The sequence below is a fragment of the Ovis canadensis genome, chromosome 17 (assembly GCF_042477335.2).
Source record: "Ovis canadensis isolate MfBH-ARS-UI-01 breed Bighorn chromosome 17, ARS-UI_OviCan_v2, whole genome shotgun sequence".
NCBI lineage: Eukaryota > Metazoa > Chordata > Mammalia > Artiodactyla > Bovidae > Ovis > Ovis canadensis.
The window spans coordinates 46,004,622-46,028,637 of record NC_091261.1 but is presented as its reverse complement, the minus strand read 5'-3'; the positions used below and the strand labels follow the sequence as shown (position 1 = coordinate 46,028,637).

The following is a 24,016-nucleotide window of genomic DNA, read 5'->3' as shown; positions in this document are numbered from 1 at the left end:
ACTAAATTAAGTTTCTCGCTTATCAGATTGGTAAATATTCCAAAGATTGGCAGCCCCCTGTGTTGGTGAGGCTGTGTGAAAAGGAGCCTCTTAGATATCTCGGGTGGGAGGGAAAGGGGCATAACCCCTATGGAGGGGGAAATGTGAGAATAGCTAACAGGACTGCACATGTGTTTATCACTGCATCAAGCACTCCCAGCTGAGGGAATTTAGCCTGAAGTTGCACCTCCATAAAGATGAAAGACATAAATTATTGGCAGCATCCTCTGTAATAACAAAATATTGGAAGCAACCTAAATGTCTATCCATAGAAGATCAGTTAATAAACTAGTACCTGCACACAGTAGAGTTTTACAAAGCTGTTTTTAAAAAGGATAATTTCTATATATTGATAGACTGATTTATAATTTTGTTAAGAAAAACAAGGGGCAAATGAATATTGATAGAATGCTAAGAAGAAAGAGGAAGTAAAAGATCGTGTGTTCACGCAAGTGTGTGTGTGTGTGTGTTTATTTTTGAAAAAAAAAAAAGAGGCAAAAAGTGCAGACACTCAGATACATATCAGAATTATCCTGGAATTTTTTGAAAAATACAAATGCCCAGGTGTGGCTTTTTTCCTGCAAACTCCAGGTGTGTTTCTGATGAGCAGCCATGTTTAAAAACAACTGGACTATATGAGGATCTTTTCATTTTACTTAGTTTGTTTCACTTTTTGAATTTCATATTCAGTGACCCCTCCTTTCGTTAGCTGTTTTCCAATTTCTCCGTCTCTTCTTTTTTTTAAAACAATGTTCTGTCTCAAGACTTTATCAAGTGTAGTAGAAAAGCCTTCATATACATATACATAGTATGTATAATATAGTATATATTTTAGAAAATTTATGAATTTTTGCCTAGCTGAAAAATTTATGACATTTCATTCCACTTGTTTGACTTAGTATGAAGAGAATGCTAGATTTCTAACTAAAAATTAGATGTGCAAAAAGCAACAAAGGTATACTGTATAGCACAGGGAACTGTAGTCAGTATCCTATAATAACCTATAATGGAAATAATCTGAAAAGTAATATATGTGCATATGTATAACTGAATCACCTTGCTGTGCACCTGAAACATTGTAAGTCAACTATACTTCAGTAAAATATATATTAAGAAAAAAATAAAGCCCTTCTTAGACCAAAAAAAAAAAAAAAGAATACAATATAATTTACCATTTGCTTATTTGTCTTAACCATTGTATTATATGTATTTATATTATGAATAAGAGCACTTTAAACATGAAAAAAAATGCAGGAACTAAGAAAATGTTTTTTTTGTAGTCAAATGGACAGAAACGAGAATAAGACTTCCCTCAGTACAAATTTTTACATGATTTAAATTTTTACCTTATGTAAATATTTTAAATAATCCCAATCATAAAATTAAAACAATGTATAAATACTAAAATGTGCCACCCATGTCCTCTTTCAAGGAAGCTACCCAGCCTGGGGAGAATGCAGACAGTAGAAGGTCTCCAGCTGTCAGCTCCTTCAGGGTTTGCCTCAGCAGCAGCAGAACAGCCTCCTGCAAGGTCACACCCTTCCTGGGGTGACCACATCCTGTCATGAGCCAGGCTAGGGCTCAAAGGCCCAGAACTCCCCTCCAGATTGTCTGAGGCTTTGTTTGGCTTGCATCACATTTTGTCTTCTCCCTTTTGCTAAATCTTATTCCCTCTCCCTTCTTTTCACAAGTATTGATCTCTAATAAACACCTTGCATCCCAAACTCCATCTCCATCTTATGTCTCCAGCACTGGCAGGCAGGTTTCCCAAGAATCCAGACTGCTATAGTTGCAGCCAAGAGCTGGATTATTCACCACCTGGCTGGTCTTGAGGACCCCTTTACTGGTGGCAGGTGGAGCACAGCAGACCCTGGCACAAGGCAGCGGTCCAATTGTTTACTGGTAATGAGTTGAAAAGGTGTACCAGTAAAAGGAAATGCACTAACAAGCGGGTGCTCTGTGTCTACTCTCTGGGAAGCATACAGGAAGTAGTAGCTCTAATATGAATTTATGGTTACCAGGAGGGAAGGGTGGAGGAAAGGGATAGTTAGGGAGTCTGGGATTGACATGTGCACACTGCTATATTTAATGTGGATAACCAACAAAGTCCTACTGTATAGCACAGGGAACTCTGCTCAATGTTATACCACAGCCTGGATGGGAGGGGAGTTTGGGGGAGAGTGTGTGTGTGTGTGTGTGTGTGTGTGTGTTAGTCATTCAGTCGTGTCTGACTCTTTGTGAGCCCATTGACTGTAGCCCACCAGGCTCCTCTGTCCACAGAATTCTCCAGGCAGGAAGACTGAAGTGGGTTGCCATTTCCTTCTCCAGGGAATCTTCCTGACCCAGAGACTGAACCCACGTCTTTATGTCTCCAGCACTGGCAGGCAGGTTCTTTACCACTAGCACCACCTGGGAAGCCCCCATTTGGGGGAGAATGGATTCACATATATGTGTGGTTGAGTCCCTTTGCTGTCTACCTGAAACTATCACAACATTGTTAACTGGCTATACTCTAATATAAAATAAAAAATTTAAAAAATAGTAGCTGTGAGGATTGCAGTATTGGGTGGTATTGCTAAGTTCCACTGATGCCCTACAGAAAATTGAGAGCCAGGTAGCAGACAATTAAAAAGAACTCTGGAAGCCAAAAGGCCTTTTTGTTTACATACAAATAATCTCAACTCCTTCAGCAGGAGAGCCGAGAAAGTTGAGGCTCAAGATCAGACATTATGGTCTAAGTGGCTGAATTTCAAAGAAATTTAATGTCCAACAATAGTAGTCTGTTGCACTAAGGTAAGGCCTCTGATGGGGAAAATTTAAGCAACTCTTGGATAGAGGCATCTGAAACAATGATTCCAAAGAGCTGGACTCCTCATACTCCCCTGAAACTTCTGAGTCTATAGCAATGTCCTGGTCCTCCCTGTTGAAAACTAGCGATGCACCCACACTGGAAGAAGTTTTAGAGTCCTCTCTGCACCAGTCAGAAAGCACCCCTCTCACAATCTGCCCCGTCTCCCCTCTGCCCTGTTGTTCAGTCGCTCAGTCATGTCCAACTCTTTGTTGGATGCCAGACTTGCCAGACTTCCCTGACTTTTGCCATCTCCCAGAGCTTGCTCAAACTCATGTCCATTGAGTTGGTGATGCTATTCAACCATCTTGTCCTCTGTCATCCCCTTTTTTCCTCCTGTCTTCAATCTTTCCCAGCATCAGGGTCTTTTCCAATGAGTTGGCTATTTGTATCACATGGCCAAAGTATTTGAGCTTCAGCTTCAGGATCAGTCCTTGCAATGAATATTCAGAGTTGATTTCCTTTAGGATGGACTGGATGGATTTCCTGGCAGTCCAAGGGACTCTTCAGAGTCTTCTCAAGCACCACAGTTCTAAAGCATCAATTCTTTGGCATTCAGTCTTCTTTATGGTTCAACTTTCACATCCATACATGACTACTGGAAAAACCGTAGTTTTGACTGTATTGACATTTGGTTGACAAAATAATGTCTTTGCTTTTTAATATGCTGTCTAGGTTGGTCGTAGCATTTCTTCCAAGGAGCAAGCGTCTTTTAATTTCATGGCTGCAGTCACCATCTGCAGTGATTTTGGAGCCCAAGAAAATAAAGTCTGTCACCATCCATTTGCCACGAAGGGATGGGACCATATGCCATGATCTTAGCTTTTTGAATGTTGAGTTGTAAGTCAGTTTTTTCACTCTCTTCTTTCATTTTCATCAAGAGGCTCTTTAGTTCCTATTCACTTTCTGCCATAAGGGTGGTGTCATCTGCATATCTGAGGTTATTGATATTTCTCCTGACAATCTTGATTTCAGCTTGTGCTTCATCCAGCCCAGTGTTTCTCATAATGTATTCTGCATAGAAGTTAAATAAGCAGGGTGACAGTATACAGCCCTGATGGACTCCTTTCCCAATTTGGAACCAGTCTGTTGCTCCATGTCTGGTTCTAAATGTTGCCCCTTGACCTGCATACACATTTCACAGGAGGCAGGTCAGGTGGTCTGGTATTCCCTTCTCTTAAAGAATTTTCCACAGTGTATTGTGATCCACACAGTCAAAGACTTTGGCATAGTCAATAAAGCAGAAGTAGATATTATTTCTGGAATTCCCTTGCTTTCTATATAATCCAACAGATGTTGGCAATTTGATCTCTGGTTCCTCTGCATTTTCTAAATCTAGCTTGAACATCTTGACATGCTCGGTTCATGCACTGTTGCAGCCTGGCTTGGTGAATTTTGAGTATTACTTTGCTAGCATGTGAAATGAGTGCAATTGTGTGGTAGTTAGGGTTAAGTCACAAAACAACACAGTTGGGACTGATCTGGGCCTGATCATGGAGGATAAAAATTATACCTTAAAGGAGCTGCTAAACTATGGTAGTAGGTATTAGGAGCTTAGAGATTATTTTTTTAAGATCTAACACTTAAAAAATTTTTTTAATTTCAGAAATTTTGTTATAATTTTAAAGATAGGTGTTACATTTGGGGTAAAATGTTTCCCTCTAAAATTTTTTTTATTGTAGTATAGTTCCTTTTCAATGTCGTGTTAGTTTCTACTGTACCGCAAAGTGAATCAGCTATAAGTATACACATATCCCCTCTTTTTGGATTTCCTTCCCATTTAATTCACCACAGAACATTGAGTAGAGTCCCCTGTGCTATACAACAGGTTCTTATTAGTTATCTATTTTCTACATAGTATCAATAGTGTATATATGTCAATCTCAGTCTCTCAGTTCATCCCATACCCTCCTTCCCCACTTGGTATCCATATATTTGTTCTCTATATATGTGTCTTTATTTCTGCTTTGTAAATGAGATTCTCTATACCAATTTTTTTCATATGTAGAGATGTGCATGGACCTAGAGATTTTCAGGCAGAGTGAAGTAAGTCAGAAATCAAACAATGAATATTATATATTAATGCATATATGTAGAATCTAATAATATGTATTGACTGGATTCTGAGGGTCCTGATCAAAGGAAATGTTTATTGACTAAGGAGCATTTCTACTAAGATGCAGCATTTAATAGTTTTGCAAAGGGCCCAGGAGATGGTGTGAACTTGCTTCTGAAATGTCTCCTAGAGGCATGGATAAAGCCTGTCAGTATGACATCCATATCATGGCCCACACTGAACAGACTTGAAATGCCACAGTTTCCCTGGTAGACAGCAGAGGAAAGGATTTGAAAGATTAGGGGAGTGAGCATATGGATGGATACAGCATGATGATAAGATTTGGCAGATGATTACCTTTCACAGGAAGGCCCAGGGAATGTATTATTTACTAAGGCTATGAGAATTAACTTGGCTCACTGACAGAAATGAGGATGATAGAATCTCAAAATAACAGAAGGCAGAGGGTGGCACTTAAGAGCCAGAAGCTAAAGGACAACAATTATTATAGTGATGAGCAAAATCAGATTGGAAGCCAAGAGGTCTGATACAGAAAAAAGTACAGAGATTATTAATAGTATACAGCATCCCCAAGGGTAAAGTCAATGGGTAGCCATCATGGAAGCTGTTTTACTTATATCAGCAGAAATGAAGAACACATGACCAGGGGGTGAGAAATATGATTCCTTGCATAGTTCTTCACCTGAGTGAGGTTTCAGATGAAAAACTCATTGACTAAAAGTTGGCAGTGGGAGGGAGCCTGTAACACCACGCCAAATACGCATGGTGATGATTTCTTCAGTCCTCCCCTGGAGAGATTTATAGCCATTTGTATAGGTAACTATGCATCAAAGAAAAGGATTGATGGACCCAGTGTCTAGGTGACATTGTAATACGGAGTGCTGAAGTATCGTCATGGTCCCCTGTTAATATGGAAAAATATTAGGATCAGTTAATGGGGTTCTGGTCAAGATGAGGCTTACATTGCATTCTCTGAGTCCCATTGGTCATTTCCCCAGTCCCTGAATTGAGACTGATGTCCTTGGCGGTTGGCATAACCCTCACATGGCTTCTTGGTCTGTGGGTTGAGAATAGAGAAGACCACTACTTCAGTGGTAGGGTGAAAGACCCTACCATCCCTTGCCAAAACGTTAGATACAAAACACAGTATTGCTTCCCAGAGGCAGCAGAAATTAGTGCTGCCTCTAAGACTTTAAATGACATAGCAGTTATGGTCTCCATTCACTTGATTCACCAGTCTGGTCCCTGCAGAAACCAAGTTAATGCTGGAGGATAATTATAAATTACCATAAGCTCAACCAACTGATACCCCCAGTCACAGCCACCATGCTGGATGTGGTATCTTTGCTAGAAAAGATGAATATGGCCTCATAGATATAGTATGCAGCCATCATTTTAATGAATGTTTTCTTTTCTATCACAAACAGGAAAGAGGATCACATGGAACTGTTCTACCCCAGATCTCTGTTAGCCCTCTTATCCTCTATCATAATATAGTCCAAAGAGGTCTGGACTATCCAGACTTTCCACAGAAAAGCACATTATTCCATTATATAGATGGCATTATGTTGATAAGACTACATAAACACAAGTGGTTGGTGTGCTGGAGGCCTTAGTAAGATCCATGTGTTCCAGAGTGTGGATGATAAACCATGGAGTTTCAAGGGCATACTACATCTGGAAAAATGTTTAAAGTTTCAACGGTCAGGGTTGTGTTGAGGTTATCCCCTAAAAAAGAAAAGTTAAGGTTTTGCCTTTGGGCTTCCTTCCAGGAAAAGAGAAGTATTGGTAGGTTTGCATTCTGGAAACAACACTTCTGGCCATAGAATGAGTGATGAATGGCTGCCAATTTTGAATAAAGTCCAGAGCAAGAAATAGATCTGCAGCAGATGCAAGTTACTTACTTTTAATTGGAGTATAATTGCTTTACAATGTCATGGTAGTTTTTGCTGTATGACCACATGAATCATCTGTAAGTATATATATATATAGATCCAAGTTTCTATGCAAGCAGTTTGACCCCTGGGTCAGGTGCACTCTAGAACCTAGGAAAGTCACAAAGCTGGGTCCCTGCAGTTCCAGAGCAAGGCCACACCACCTGTAGCAGAAAATTATGTACCTGGCATGCTGCTTGGACCCTATAGTGACCCTATAGAGGTCACTTGGGGAATCAAGTGACCATACCTCGGGAATTGCCTCTTATGAGAACTTACAAATTCATAAAATTGAGCAGGTTCCAGCAACAGTCTCTCGTAAGCTGGAAGTGGAACTTTCAGCACCATTGAGCACAATCAGGGCCAGAGGGCACAGAGCAAGCGGCACATGCAGGTAATCCAGATTTCTATGACACCCACCACTGTTACACCAGTGCCCGTCACTCAGATGAAAGAGGGGAAAAAAAAATCTGACCTCAATTTATGGATGAGTCAGCTCTATGTGTGGATGCAAGCTGAGATGGAAGACAGCTGCACCATAGCTTCATTCAGAGGAGGCCTTGGCAGTGATGAGAGAAAATTATTTCAGTGGGCAGAGGCCTCATGAGCAGTGGCTTGGCCAAGACGACCAGTGACAGAGAGTTCTGGAATAGAAGCATGAAGGTGGACATTCGGAAGTACACTTGTGGAAGGAAGATTTTTACATTACATCTTAATGCACACCAGAGAGCTTCCATTATGAGAGATAACCAAGTAGACAAAACGATTTGGTCAGTCAATGCCTACCCGTGTACTAGTGTGTTAAGTACAAGTATCAGTATGATATGTTTATTTCCTACCACAGTCCATGGGGTTGCTAAGAGTCGGACACGACCGAGTGACTTCACTTTCGTTTTTCACTTTCATGCATTGGAGAAGGAAATGGCAACCCACTCCAGTGTTCTTTCCTTGAGAATCCTAGGGATAGGGGAGCCTGAGGGGCTGCCGTCTGTGGGGGTCACACAGAGTTGGACATGACTGAAGCGACTTAGCAGCAGCAGCAGCAGCAGTGAGTACATCTAGTTCTCAGATCTTGGTTTTTAAAATGCCAATATCCATTTAAAAGAAAGCAGAAATCCTCCAACATTTCCTCGTAGGAGAAATGGTTGACTCCAAATCTGGGACAGAAAAAGTACAAGGGGAGCCTGAAACACTTTTTCATACCAAAAAAGCAGTGAAAAGCTGAAAAGGTCACAGGAGCCATCTTGAAGGAGTTCCCACTGACCAGGCTGACAGTTTGAACATCAAATTGAATAATGATGCTAATGAATTATAACACTGAATAAAAAGGCAATCATAAGTCCATAGTGTTCTTTTCTAAAAATGAGAGGGAGAGGAGAGGAAAAAGAGAAAGCTTTTATATATAGAGGAATACAAGCCAACAGATGCAGTGGAAATGCTAAGTAAGAAAATCGCCATTTTGCAACCACCAATTGATGTAGGTGGGAATCATTAATGGATGCTAAAACTCAAAATAAAAAGTTATTGGGGAACAGGCTATTTACACAGTTTTCAAATAGCATGCTGCAGATTACTTATTCATTATAAAGCGGGGGGGGGGGTGATTTTATAATAGATCTGGTGGACACCAGTGTGACCAAGTAATGAAACTGCCTTGTCAATAATGGAGTGGATATTTTTAACTTCTTGTTGTGATGAACAGAGAAAGACACAACATCACCCATGCTATGCTCTTGCCAGAGTGTTTAACCTGAATATAACCATGAGAAAAACAATCAGGTATATCCAGATTATAAGACAATTTACAGTAAAACAAGCTTCCGAAAATGTCAATCATTAAAAGCAAAACAAAAGATAGGGGAATCTCTTCTATATGGAAGATTAAATTCTTCTATATTAAATAAATGCAGTGCATGACCTTTGATTGGATACTGGGTCAAAAATAAAAAATGAAGGATAATTAGAAGGCACATTTTGGCAACAATGGGAGAAAATTGAGTATTGGACAGTATATTAGGTTAAAATAGTGTGCTGGTGTTAAATTTCTTAGGGATGATGATGATATGGTGGTCATGTGGCAGAATGTACTTATTCATCGGAGATATAAATACTTTGTGAAGTATTTAGGGATGAAGTGTCCTGAGAGAGAGTGTGTGGCAGAATATTAACAATGGGTAAATTAGGTTGCAAGATAAGAATCATTTTACTTTTACTATTTATTTGTTCAACTCTTTATTGGTTTGGACTTTCTTCAAAATAAGCAGTTGGGGAGGATGCAAACTCTTCAAAACATGATATATTCAAACACTTTGCAGAACTGATTTTGTGCTATTGATAAACAATAAAGCAATTTGAAAAGATAAAAGACAACAATGGAGACAAGGCTGAAAAACAAATGACTGAGAAGGAGGAAGAGCTTCCACCAGTCGCAGTGAACACCGGGGAGAAAGATGGAAATTGACAGGGAGAGGCTGCATATGTGGTGCAATAGCGTTTCCTACAGCTAGAAGGAAATTGGTGCAAGATAAAGATTTGAACAGGACTTCCCCTAAAAATTCCCTGGTGGCTCAGAGGTTAAAGCGTCTGCCCCCAATGCAGGAAACCCGGGTTCGATCCCTGGATCTGGAAGATCCCCGAGCAGGATATAGCAACCCACTCCAGTATTCTTCCCTGGAGAATCCCATGGAGGGAGGAACCTGGTAGGCTACAGTCCACGGGGTCACAAAGAGTCGGACACGACTGAGCGACTTCACTTTCGCTTTCTCCCAGGCAGAGGGTGAAGTTTAGGGAAAGAAGATGAAGATAATAGAGGGGAAGTGGAAGGAAAAGGCAGGTTGAAGAAGTGTTATGTCACCGTCGCTACCGGTGTTCTCCGCTCTTCCTACAAGTTCATGCGATTAAGGGAAATGATACACAGACCCACCCAACCACCCAAAGCTTTTGTACACCCCAGAGAAAGGTGTCAGGTCTTTAGGTGACCTTGAGATCCAGTTCTCTTGGCTTTTTCTAAATAACTCATTGTTCCAATTATATTGACACCAGAAGATCTAGGATCATGTTTTGCTTACAGCTTCCTTTAAGAAAGGCCCTTCTTCTATGACCCCTGAAAATAAATTCAGATATAAGCAGTGCATGAATTGGATATTGGAGATAAATTATTGAAAAGCCAGCATTTCCTAGGCTGTTATAATTATGGAATTAAGTTTGGAAACATGTGGTGCTTTCTCCAGACCGGATGGAAAATATGACACATTTAACAGCTATATAACTTTCTTTCTGTTGCATAAACATTTCCTCATTATTAACATTTCATTCTCAACAAATCAAAGTGAAATTAGCAATGTAAAACTCTGTGTTTACCTGCTCTGGGGACAGTAATGTACTCCACTATAAGACAAGTGATACAATTCATATTTTTCTTCAATAAGAATAAGTGCTTCAGTCGTATCCGACTCTGTGCAACCCCACAGACAGCAGCCCACCAGGCTCCCCTGTCCCTGGGATTCTCCAGGCAAGAACACTGGAGTGGGTTGCCATTTCCTTCTCCAATGCATGAAAAATAAAAGTGAAAGTGGAGTCACTCAGTCGTGCCCGACTTTGCGACCCCATGGACTGCAGCCTACCAGGCTCCTCCATCCATGGAATTTTCCAGGCAAGAGTACTGGAGTGGGTTGCCATTGCCTTCTCCGAAGAATAAGCCATAATAAGGCAGAAAAAGATTTCGTGATTAAGGTTTCCAATAGTTGTTCTCAGGATTGGAAAAAAATTTACAATTTTGGTATCACATTTACATGTACTAATTACTGTTTTAGCAAAATGTTTTGTTGCCATCTAGAGGATGTCTGGCTTTTAAAATATATATAATTTGATTCCAGTCAGAAAAATACATCCATCTGAGTTATTCTTTTGAAATTGATTTTTCTCACTGGAGCATGGAATAGTACTGTGGAGGCTGAAGCTCAGAAGAGGAATAGGACAATCCTAGGATGTTTGGGCTACCAAGCGCCTTGGAGGTCATTCAGTGCAATCCATATCTGGTTCATGAAACCTGCACACATTGTCCTCAGTGAGGTCAAGTACTGAAAATCTATCCAACAAAGATGAGAGTAGAGCTACTTGTTTTTCAGAGATCTTGAGCAAGAAGCTTTGCAATTCTCCTTTGAAAACTATGAAACAGAATCTGAAATAATCATCTGGATTAATATTAACAAAAATGGCTAAGAAGCCAAATTCCTTTCTTGAAACAATTTGTTTGGTTAGTGTGATAGACTTGCTAGACTACATGAAACAGCTATGAAGTGTTTTTATTAGATGAGCAATGCAGGTCCTATACATAAGAATGAAATATCCTATGTCAACTTGTGCACCTGTTGTATTTATTTTCAGGTGCTCATAGGTGCTTATTGGGCTAATCTTGTTGTTCAGTCTATCAGTAGTATCCAACTCTTTGCGACCCCACGGACTGCAGTACACCAGCGGGCTAATCTTACTCCTTAGTTTTAAGAACTTTATCAATATCTACCCATATCCTCATATTCTTCTCTTCCCTTAGGTCTCCATTCTAATTAAAGACAATTACAAGGATAATGTTTATAACTATATTTATCCTTGTAAAATATGTGGTACTAGATGCAGTGCTATTTTAATAAGTATAGCATTGTACTATAAATCTCATTATTTTACTCTTTGTATTATTTTTGATACATATAAATCTGCTTTATATAATTTATCTGATAATTGTTAGTCTATAGTATGCACCTATCATATTTTATATATCCATTCTTCCAGCTTCAGCTCCCAAGAATCACTAGCAATGCTACTATGAATATTTTCAAAAAATAGCCCTTCAAGGACTTGTAGAAAGATTTTCTCTGGGATATACCAGAATAGGTCACTGGGTCGCAGAATGTACACATATCTTCTTCCTTTGTCCATGAACAGATCATTTCCAGAGTGACTCACATTAGCAGTGCACAATTATTCATCAAAACCTTAGTAACATTCATCTTTATCATTTAAATAACATGGTAGGCTAACACAGCATATTATTAAAAATTTCCATTTCTCTGGTTACTAATGAATTTGGGACTCTTTGGTATGCTTGTTGGACACTGGGTTTCCTCTTCTGTGAATGCTTCTTCATGACCTATGCCCATTTTTTTCCTCATTATATCTAAACTTGAAATTATACCTTCACTTGCTTTTCATGTTCCCTTGCTTTGTTTCTTTTATCTTAATGATTGTTGGTTTTTGAAATACTGCAAATATCTTTTCTTAGTCACCTGTGTACTAAAGATACCTGTGATATCTTACCCTGAAAAAATATTGTTTTCTTTAATTTGGACATCAGTTCAATTCAGTCGCTCAGTCGTGTCCGACTCTTTGCAACCCCATGAACTGCAGCACGCCAGTCCTCCCTGTCCATCACCATCTCCCAGAGTTCACTCAGATTCACGTCCATCAAGTCAGTGATGCCATCCAGCCATCTTATCCTCTGTCGTCCCCTTCTCCTCTTTCCCCCAATCCCTCCCAGCATCAGAGTCTTTTCCAATGAGTCAACTCTTTGCATGAGGTGGCCAAAGTGCTGGAGTTTCAGCTTTAGCATCATTCCTTCCAAAGAAATCCCAGGGCTGATCTCCTTCAGAACGGACTGGTTGGATTTCCTTGTAGTCCAAGGGACGCTCAAGAGTCTTCTCCAACACCACAGTTCAAAAGCATCATAGTCAGCATCATTTTTTCATCTTATTGTTTGCCTTAAGGATCTTGTTTAGGAAGCCTATCCTCAGCTTTTTTTTTTTCCTCCATATTTTTTTTCCATTAGCGCTGTTGTTTACCTTTAGTCTATCTATTTATATGAATAAAGTAGGAATATATATATATATATATATATATATTTATATACTGAACTATTTATAGCAATGCTCCTGAAAATAGGCACCTTTTCTCCACTGTTTTGGGGTAAGAATTTCATATGACAGTTTTTACACACACACACGTGCGCACACACACACACACTGTTCTGTTCCACTGGCTTATTTATTTGTTCCTGTTCCAGTAACATATCGTTTTTACTAATAAAGCTTTGCTTTAGTCAGTACCTAATAAGACATGCCCCGGCTCTTTCCTTTTGTTTATTAAAATTGATTTAGGTATTTGTTAGCTTCTATTCATCAATATACCCACTCCAGTGTTCTTGCCTGGAGAATCCCAGGGATGGGGGTGCCTGGTGGGCTGCCGTCTCTGGGGTCGCACAGAGTTGGACATGACTGAAGCAACTTGGCAGCGCAGCATTCATCAATATAAAATTTAAAATGAGCTTGTTGAGTTCCTCATACTTCAGCTGCATTTACTAATTCAGTTTCATCGAATTTATGTATTAAATATAATTCACACTATTCTAAATTAAAACATTGTGAACATAGCTATATTTTCACTTACTTAAATCTTTTATATCCCTTAAAATTTTGTTCATAAGTGTTTATACATTCTTTCATTAATGCCTAGTTCTATTAATAGTTTTGTTAATGGTGTCCCATTTTCTATATTCCTAATTGGAATTGTTTAATGAAGATATATTATACTATTTATATACTGTAAAAAAAATACCACTGCTTTTGAGAGGAAACTAAATTTTGTAGTTAAGTCCATGTTTGTAAAGTGAAAACACTTTTAAACCACTGTGTGTATATCTGTCTCTTTCCATGGCAAATTCCACATCCAGTTCTAATCTTCATTTCTGCTCAGCTCAGATCCCCTAGCTTGCCTTCTCACAGCATTAAAAACATGCCCTTTAAAGAAACTAAAATGATGTAAAGTATAGCCTCTATATTTATATACTTTTTAAAGTTTTATTCAGATTCTTCTCATCTGACTCACTTTCACTTCTTAACTCAAAAAACAGGGACTTTCAAAGTGTTTTCAGACCAAAAAGCTCATAACCTGATTTTACTATCTGCCAACATTTGTGTCGGCCACTAGGGAGATGATTAGTTTATGTAAATTTAGATGAATCTTGTCATAAATTGTTGGGTTTTGCAACTACCATTAATTTAGGGGGAAAGTAGCAAGGGATTGCTTAGGATAGCTGTATGAATGGGGCAATAATTCAATTACATGTTATTGAAGTGGGAGTTTATAGAAGAGAAAATATGATTAGAGTTCAATAAAAGTGTACATTAGAGAATTACATCTTTGATGTAGAGTAACAAGTAAACAAACTACCATAGTTTCTTCTAATGAAAATGCTGACATTGATTTGTGACATTGACATAACTTAGCGTGTCCCATAAAAATTGCCACTGAGAATTATAGCTATTGCTGAAAAGCTTTAGTAATTTTAGAAAAATAAATCAGTGGTAGTGTTCAGTTCAGTTCAGTCGCTCAGTCGTGTTCAACTCTTTGAGACCCCATGGACTGCATCACGCCAGGCCTCCCTGTCCGTCACCAACTCCCAGAGTTTACTCAAACTCGTGTTCATTGAGTCAGTGATGCTATCCAACCATCTTGGCCTCTGTCGTCCCCTTCTCCTCCTGCCTTCAATCTTTCCCAACATCAGGGTCTTTCCAAATGAGTCAGTTCTTCACATCACATGGCCAAAGTATTGGAGTTTCAGCTTCAACATCAGTCCTTCCAATGAACACTCAGGACTGATTTCCTTAGGATGGACTGGTTGGATCTCCTTGCAGTCCAAGGGACTCGCAAGAGTCTTCTCCAACATCACAGTTCAAAAGCATCAATTCTTCGGCACTCAGCTTTCTTCACAGTCCAACTCTCACTCTCACTCTCACTCTGTCATGACCACTGGAAAAACCTAGTCTTGACTAGATGGACCTTTGTTGACAAAGTAATGTCTCTGCTTTTTAATATGCTGCCTAGGTTGGTCATAACTTTCCTTGCAAGGAGTAAGCATCTTTTAATTCATGGCTGCAACCACCATCTGCAGTGATTTTGGAGCCCCCCAAAAGAAAGTCTGTCACTGTTTCCACTGCTTCCCCATCTATTTCCCATGAAGTGATGGGACCAGATGCCACAATATTAGTTTTCTGAATGCTGAACTTTAAGCCAAACTTTTTCACTCTCCTCTTTCACTCTCATCAGAAGGCTCTTTAGTTCTTCTTCACTTTCTGCCATAAGGGTGGTGTCTTCTGCATATCTGAGGTTATTTTCTCCCAGCAATCTTGATTCCAGCTTGTGCTTCTTCCAGCACAGCATTTCTCATGATGTACTCTGAATATAAGTTAAATAAGCAGGGTGACAATATACAGCCTTGATGTACTCCTTTTCCTATTTGGAACCAGTCTGTTATTCCATGTCCAGTTCTAACTATTGCTTCCTGACCTGCATACAGATTTCTCAAGAAGCAAGTCTGGTGGTCTGGTATTCCCATCTCTTTCAGAATTTTCCACAGCTTATTGTGATCCATACAGCCAAAGGCTTTGGCATAGTCAATAAAGCAGAAATAGATGTTTTTCTGGAACTCTCTTGCTTTTTCAATGATCCAGCAGACGTTGGCAATTTGATCTCTGGTTCCTGTGCCTTTTCTAAAACCAGCTTGAACATCTGGAAGTTCACGATTCACGTATTATTGAAGCTGGCTTGGAGAATTTTGAGTATTACTTTGCTAGCGTGTGAGATGAGTGCAATTGTGTGGTAGTTTGAGCATTCTTTGGTAGTGTATCCAACATTTAAATTTGGTTGGGGCAGAAAAAATTGAATTCCAGAGTAATAAAATAGGGTATATGTACACTAACTGAAATATGTTTCCTTATGCCATTAATAGAGCGAAGAGGGCAACTTTTGCTGTTATTTATCTTTGCTGTTACTCAGAACTTTGATTCTGCTAAGGAGAAACAATAGAAAACTTAAGTCAAATTTAGGAAACTTAGAATTTTATTTTGCATATTTATTAATTCATCAAAAATAAAATCAGTTCTATAGGTTTTCTGTCTAGATAAGCTCCCCTAAGTTCTCTGTAAAATGTCTATCTTACAAACAATTTCCACCCATAAATTATAGTCATATTTTGCCTACCTCCTTTTGTTACTGATGAAAAAGTTCATCTTTCAGTTGCAATTGCATTTTTAGTCTATGGAACATACCTCCATTGAGAAATATTAACCTCTCTTGGCTTCCTTGCCATACTGCTTTTTGTGGTTTCCTTCCCACCTTATTGGCCACTTTGTTCCATTTTTTTTTTTTTGGCTTTTCTTTCTCTATCCCCTGATCAATGCTAGATATTGTTACAGTTCAATCTGGAGCTATCCTTTAATCTCATGCGTTACTTCCTTCCTGGGTGTTCCAGTGCATTTTCTTGAGTTTAGTTACTACCAAATATACATCCCTGAAGGTCACCTTAAAAATGAAAGCACATCAAATAAACTAAAAAATCATATTTTTACTTAAAGACACAAAGAAGTATGAGGGAGCTAAATTCAGAGAGGGACAAACCCTTGTGAATGAGCAGAAATCTGAGGCTGCTTCTATCCTGAGAGCTATTTGCCGGGTCTTGAGACACAGGAGGGTGAAGGAGCAAGTCTGCTATAGCTAGAACTCTGCTGGGACAAGGAGAAACCAATTTTTAAAATCTATTTTTAAACTGTTTTATTAGGATAAAATCTATACCATTTTTCTATACAAAATGTACGATTTAGTGGTTTTTTTTTCATGTAATCGTAGGGTTCTGCAATCATCATCACAGTCTAATTTTAAAACACACTTGTGCCCCTCAAAAGAAACTCCATAACATCAGCAGTGAATCCCCATCCCCCTCCTCCAGCCTAATCAACCATAAATCTGCTTTGTATATCTATGAATTTGCCTAATCTGGATATTTCATATAAATGGAATTTTGCAATATATCATCTTTTGTGACTGACATTTATCATAATGTTTTCAAGTTTAATCATGCTGGAGCAAGTATAAGCACCTCATTTTTTATTGCTGAATAATATTTCATTTTATCTAGGTAGCGCATTTGGTTTATCCACCCATCAGTTAATAATATTTGAGTTTACCCTTTTGGGTTTCATAAATGATGCTGCCATGAACATCCATGTATGCATTTTTATGTGAATACATGTTTTCAATTTTAGAATCCACCTCCCAATGCAGGAGGCATAAAAGACCTGGGTTCAATTCCTGGGTTGGGAAGTTCCTCTGGAAGAGGAAATGGCATCCTACTCCAGTATTGTTGCCTGGAAATCCCATGGACAGAGGAGCCTGGTGGGTTATAGTCCATGGGATTGCAAAGATTGTGGACATGTCATTTTGCTTTCCCATCAGCAAAATATGAGGGCTCCAATTTCTCCACACATCCCATTCTACACATCTGTTGTTTTGATTATGGCCATCCTAGTTAGTGTGAAAAGGCATCTCACTGTGGTTTTGATTTGCATTTTCTTAATGAGTAATGACATTGAGCACCTTATGTGCTTATTAGCCATTTGTATATCTTCTGGAGGAACAGATAGTCAAACAGTTTGCCCATTTAAAAACTGGGTTATTTATATATTTTTTATTGAGTAATAGTAATTCTTTATGTATTTTGGATATAAATTCCTTATCAGATATATGATGACAAAATTCTTATCCTATTATGTGGGTTGTCTTTTCACTTATTAATACCATTTGAAGAACAAAAGTTTTAATTTTGATGTACTCAAATTTATATATTTTTTTCTTTCTTGTGCTTTTGATATCATCTCTAAGAAGCCATTGCCTAACTCAAGGTTATGAAGATTTGTCTGTGTTTTCTTCTAACATTTTGTAGGTTTATATTTTATATTCTATATAAATATACATTCTCCATTTAATTGCCTTTGCTCTTTTGTCAAAGATCAGTTGACTATATTTGTGTGGGCCTACTCTAAGGCTCTTTTTTATGTTCTATTGATCTATGTGTCTAGTCTTCCACTAATATCACATTGTATTGATCTAGTAACTATTGGTGTGATAAAAAGAGAGAACTCTGGTTCAGGCCAAATAACAAGTGGTCCTATAGAAATTCTAAGGTTTGTATTCTTTACCACTGTACATGCATTGAACCACTGGTCCAGTGACAGAACGTTAGCATTCATGAACCAGTATTGGTGAAAAGATATTAATATTAACAAAAAATACCTACCTCACTTGTCCTGCCTTTCCAAACTAACCAAGGGAAGCATGTTCATTCTACTCCCTGACATTTAAAACTGCACAATGGACCATTTGAGGTTTGGCAAATGAATTTCATACATCTACCTAGTCTCACAGATCTAAATATTTTTCAGTTGTTGTTTGTATGATTTCATACTGGGCTGGAGCTTTCCCTTGTAGGCAGGTCACTGCTTCTTCCATGGCTAAAATTTTGTCAGAAAAGATTATTCCTACCAGGGGAACACCTTCCTTCCAAACTTCACAGTGTTTGAGGAATCCATTTTACTTTCCAGATACTTTTGACAAGTCTTTGCTGTTTGGCTGGTTTTATAACACTTTCACTGTGTTTACCATACCCAATCCCAAGAGTTAGTCTAACATACAAATGGCATTATTAAGACACAATTGGCAAAATTTGTAGAGACCCTCCAAATACCCTGGCCCAAAGCACTGCTGTTAGTCTTTCTACATCTCAGATCTACCCCTTTCAGAACTCATAAACTCTAACCCTTTGAGATAGTCCCTGGACTCCCAATGCACTTGACCTTTGCCTCTTTTCATCTGCCGCTGATAAAAGGAGATGTATTTCAACATTGTAAAGGCCTAACTTCTTCTATTAAAAATAACCTTGCTCTGGTGGAGCCACCTTTTCACAGTGTGCTCTTGGAAGATGAAGACCTTAAGCATCACAACTAGAGATTATTGTCTATTGGAAAAGATACTTCCAGAAGGATCCTCTTCTGTCTCACTAGAAAGGGCCCTATCAGGTACTGCTAACAAACCCATGTGCTGATGAGCTCAGGGAACAGACTCCTGGATTCCAATGATACATCAAAAGAAAGCACCAAGTCCTGACTGGACTTGCACATTATCTGGGGACTCAAAGGTCAAAATGTTCCAGAACTGAAGCAGACAACAACTGGTAAGCCAGCTTTTCCAAAATATCCAGATCAGGCCTGTCAGAAGGCTTAGAATTCACAGAAGTCTCTTTTTCATCTGTGGACTTCCCTGGTGGCTCAGATGGTAAAGAATCTGTCTGCAATGCAGGAGACCCAGATTCCTGGGTCTGGAAGATCCCCTGTAGAAGGGAATGGCTACTCACTCCAGTATTCTTGCCTGGAGAATACTATGGACAGAAGAGCCTGGTGGGCTGCAGTAGATGGAGTTGCCAGGAGTCAGACACGACTGAGTGACTAACACTTTTTTTTAATCTAGATTATGAACTGACTCTGGATTCTTTTCTAAATTGATAGTCTCTGAATTTGCAACCTACAAGCTGTATTACTGATAAAGCATTTGGTTCCAGTTTCTTTTGAGATAACAGCATTGTTTAATTACTTCATGTTTGTTCCTGCACTATGTTTTCCCAAAGAGCTTGTTTAATTCCTTCAATTTTGAGTGTGTTCTTGCTGGATGCACTATACTAAGATATAGATTTTAGGTAGGAAATGCCTGAGACATCCTCCTCCTACCCATTCTGTTACACAAGTGTGACCACAATCGGTTTCTCAACTGTGAAATTTCCTTCTGACATGGGAAATGACACTCAGGAAAGGTCTTTCCGGGCACTGAGGAACAAAAGGCCACTAAATGCTGATAAAAAATAAAAAAACCTAACAGTCTTTTATCTATACAAACAAAGTAGCAGTGGGTAGCTTGTATACTTTGGTCATGTGTGAATATTTCTATATGATTTGTTTCTAGAAATGGAATTGCTGGGTCAAAAGATACGAGCACGTAAAGTTTTAAAAAGATTGCCCTCCATTAAGGCTAAACCAGTTCATGCACACCAGCAAGGTAAGAGAGTTTCTGTTTCTTCAAACTCTTTCTAATATTGAGTTATCAAAAATGTTTTGAGCTTTGTCAGTTGAAGAGAAAGGAAATGGTGCAACTTTAGCTTTAATTGGCCTTTATACTTTTATGAGAATTATGACCATCTTTTTTAATGTTTTAGGTCCAGTTGTATTTCTTTTTATGTGAACTATATGTTCATATATTTTGCTTATTAGGTTGTTGGTTTTCTTGTTGATTTGTAGGATATTATATGTCATTACAGCTCAAATCCTCATTAGAGAGCTGGATTTTTCTACTGTATCAAAAGATGTACAGACTTCCTCTTTTAAAACACATGTTCAGCTACTTTCACTTTTTCATCAGCTTTAAAGTATATAATTCTGGTTTTCTTAAAATATTTTCAACTTTCAATATTTCAATGTTTTAATATTGTTTATTAACAAAAATATTTCAATGTTTCAATATTTCAATGTTTCAATGTTTTCAGTATTACAATGTTTTAGCATTGGTGGCTCCTGGGACACAGACACTTGAATTGTGGCCTACATTGGCTGGGGTAAGTGAAATGAAAGAAATAATTTAAGTTGGTATATATATTGGGAAATAATATAGGAAACTATTATTTTTTTATAGACTTTCTGGTGTTACCTTTTTCTTCTTTTTGTTATGAGAATTAACTTCAGACTTGGTATGGTATTATAAAAAGTATATAACAACTTTGGAACATTCAAGTTTGTGCATGGAGAAATTGTGATTTTAAGAAATTATTAAAAGATAGTGAAATAAAAATTTAAAGTAAATATTCACAACAACTAACATATTGATGCCATTAAATTCCTTTATGCATTAAAATACAGACAATATGCTGCTGTAACATCATTGTTTTAAAATTATCTATAAAGTAGTTGTGTTGCTGAACCAAACGAGTCTGCTTGCCCCAGTGCAGTAATGCCCATCTACTGACACTGGATGGTTGTGGAGGAAAGTGCAACATTTACTGCAGGTGCCAAGAAAGGAGTCCTGGCAGCTAGTGCTCAAAAGGCCCAAACACCCTGATGGCTTCCAGGGAAAGGTTTTCAAAACCAGACTGAGGGAGTGCGTTGCAGGGTGTGTGATCAGCTCATGGACATTCTTTTGCATGATTGGTGGTGAAGTAATGGTGAGTCAGCATCATCAACCTTCTGGTTCCAGCTGGTCTGGGGTCTATGTGCTTGTGGGCAGTATACAATTAACTTCTTCCACCTCATGGGGGTTTCAGTGTCTGTAAAACAGCTCAAAGGACATGGCTTAGAATATTATCTGTAGTCCTTGAAGAAGAACTGATTTAATCAGACATCAGAATGGCTTCTGTATGTGAGCCAAGTGAGTGGCAAATGAGAGTAACAAAGGGGAGAGACAAAATTGAAAAAGGTAAATTTCACCTTGGTCTCAACTTAAAAAAAAAAAATAGTCCTCTTCAGTGGGCCAAAAGAGATGAAGCTAAAGAAAATACAGTTATTTACAGTAGCTTTATTTGTATTAAACACACATGAAGTGAAGTGAAAGTGACACACATGGGAAACAACCAAAATGTTCCTCAGTAGGTGAATGGTTAAACAGATTGGAACACTCAGAAATAAAAAGAATAAACTGTCAATATATGCAGCAACTTGGATAGATCTCAAGGGCATTGTGCTGGTGAAAAAAGCCAGTCTCTAAAGGTCACTTATCATATGGTTTCATTAAAATAATATTCTTGAAATCATTACATTTATAGAGATTGAAGACAGATTAGTGATTGCCAGGAATGGTACAGGGAGAGTAAGTGTGACTATAGCCTGAGGGGATATATTTACCATGATAGAATAGCTCTTTTCTTGTTTGCAGAGATGGTTACATGACTTTACATGTGATAAAATGATATGAAACTATATATGCACATTACACGAATGTCAAATATCTGGTTTTCATGTTGTATTATAATTACATATAATTATATAATCATTGGAGAAACTGGGTGAAAGGTACACAAAATCACTGTGTATTACCTTTGCAACTTCTGTGTATCTCTAATGATTTAAAAGTAAAAAGTTAAAAAAAAGACACCAAAAATCATTAGAGAGAGGGCTTCCATCATGAGAGCAATTCTTATTGTCTCTGGATGGAGACAGTTGCCTTTGTATTCTTAGTTTAGTGGGATGCTGGTGAAAAAATGAAAGTGGATGGCAGATAAGTGAAGGGAATAAGTAAGCTTTTTCCTGAAAATCAGTGAATGAAATAAATGGTCAGATAGCTTAATGATCTTCACAACATTAAAAACCTTAAGAATAGAGAGGGTTTTAAAATAAATAGTTCATTTTTATAATGCTATCTAATGCATATCTGCAAGTTACAACGTGGCTCTTGGTCTTAGGGATGAAAGGAAGTAGAGTCAGAAACTTTTAGATTCCAGTTCTCCACTCAGTGATTAGATGAACATAGTGAATTTCACCTCCATCTTCCCTCTTTGCTATTAACTCCTTGCATAGCTTCAGGGCAATTTAGTTTCAGTTTAGTTTTTAATTTGAGGAATGTGAACCACATCTTAGTATTCCTTGTCCAGAGAACTTTTGCTGGGACAATTTCCCTCTGGAAAAGTTGACTGTAGCAAACTTGAATCCTTGTGGAGCTCTTGGAGCCTTACTAGACAATAAGGATTAAGAATGACTGGAAGATTCTTCCAGACTTTCAAAGAGACTATTGAAATTAATTTGTAGAAGTGCAGAAATAAGCTCTAAAGAGTTCATTTGAATAAGGGAGGTAGGTGTGTCTTGGTGGCAGGTGGAAGTAACTAAGATAATGTATACTTTTTTCTTCTTGGCTTTCATCCAGGCCCTTCATAAACCACTCTTGCTTGGGCCTCCATTTCCTTATAGGCAATAATGTGAGTACAATACTTCATGGGATTACCTTTTTCTGGCTTTATTTTAAATTTGGCTTCATAGCTGTTCTGAGGTAAAAATGGAGCTCCCACATAAAAACGTTAGGGGAGTGGCACTTCAGCTCAAGGAAATCACAACGGGAGATTTAGACATTTAGAATTTAAGAGGCAGACCCTGATGCTGGGAAAGACTGAACGCCGGAGGAGAAGGTGACCACAGAGGACAAGATGGTTGGATGGCATCACCACGGGCATCACCAACTCAATGGACATGAGTTTGAGCAAACTTTGGGACATGCTGAAGGACAGGGAGGCCTGGCATTCTGCAGTGCATTGGGTCGCAAAGAGTCAGACACGACTGAGCCACCGAACAACAATACAATAATGCTTCAGAGCATACACTTTGGAGTCATACTGCTTAGGAACCCTAGCTTTACTGTTTGGCAGTAGAGCTAGGGTTTTATTTAACCTCTCTCTGTACCTTAATTTTTAATTTGTGAAGTAGAAGTAAGTGGAGATAATAGTAATATTTATCTCAGAGGGTTTGGGGAGGATTAAATGCCAGTAAATATAAAGTGCTTAGAACAGTGCCTCGCTCAAGCTTGACACTGTACTAGCTATTGCTAGTCCATGGGGTCGCTAAGGGTTGGACACGACTGAGCGACTTCTTTCACTTTTCACTTTCATGCATTGGAGAAGGAAATGGCAACCCACTCCAGTGTTCTTGCCTGGAGACTCCCAGGGACCGGGGAGCCTGGTGGGCTGCCGTCTATGGGGTCGCACAGAGTCGGACACGACTGAGGCGACTTAGCAGCAGCAGCAGTGCCACTCCAGTACTCCTGCCTAGAAAATCCCAAGGAAGAAGGAGCCTGATAGGCTGCTACTAGTCCGGAATAGTCCATGGGGTCGCTACTAGTCGGACACGACTGAGCGACTTCACTTTCAGTTTTCACTTTCACGAATTGGAGAAGGAAATGGCAACCAACTCCAGTGTTCTTGTCTGGAGAATCCCAGGGCAGCGGAGCCTGGTGGGCTGCCGTCTATGGGGTCGCACAGTCGGACACGACTGAAGCGACTTAGCAGCAGCAGCAGCAGCAGCAGCAGCAGCAGCAGCAGCAGCAGCAGCAGCAGCAGCAGCAGCAGCAGCAGCAGCAGTATTAGTATGTTATCGTTTGCATTTCTAGTTATCTTACGTACATATTTTACCCAAGCAATCAGAAAACTTTTATAGAGTTAAAGACTGTTTCTCACCTTTCTCTTTCCGTTACAACTGGTACCTAAGACGTGTGCAA

The 24,016-nt window shown here is 38.8% G+C and overlaps 1 long non-coding RNA gene across 1 annotated transcript in view; it reads right to left on the bottom strand.

The window, feature by feature from the left end:
• LOC138422503 (uncharacterized) overlaps positions 1-24,016 on the bottom strand; it is a 34,037-nt gene that overhangs the window by 9,611 nt on the left and 410 nt on the right. The window lies entirely within an intron of this gene.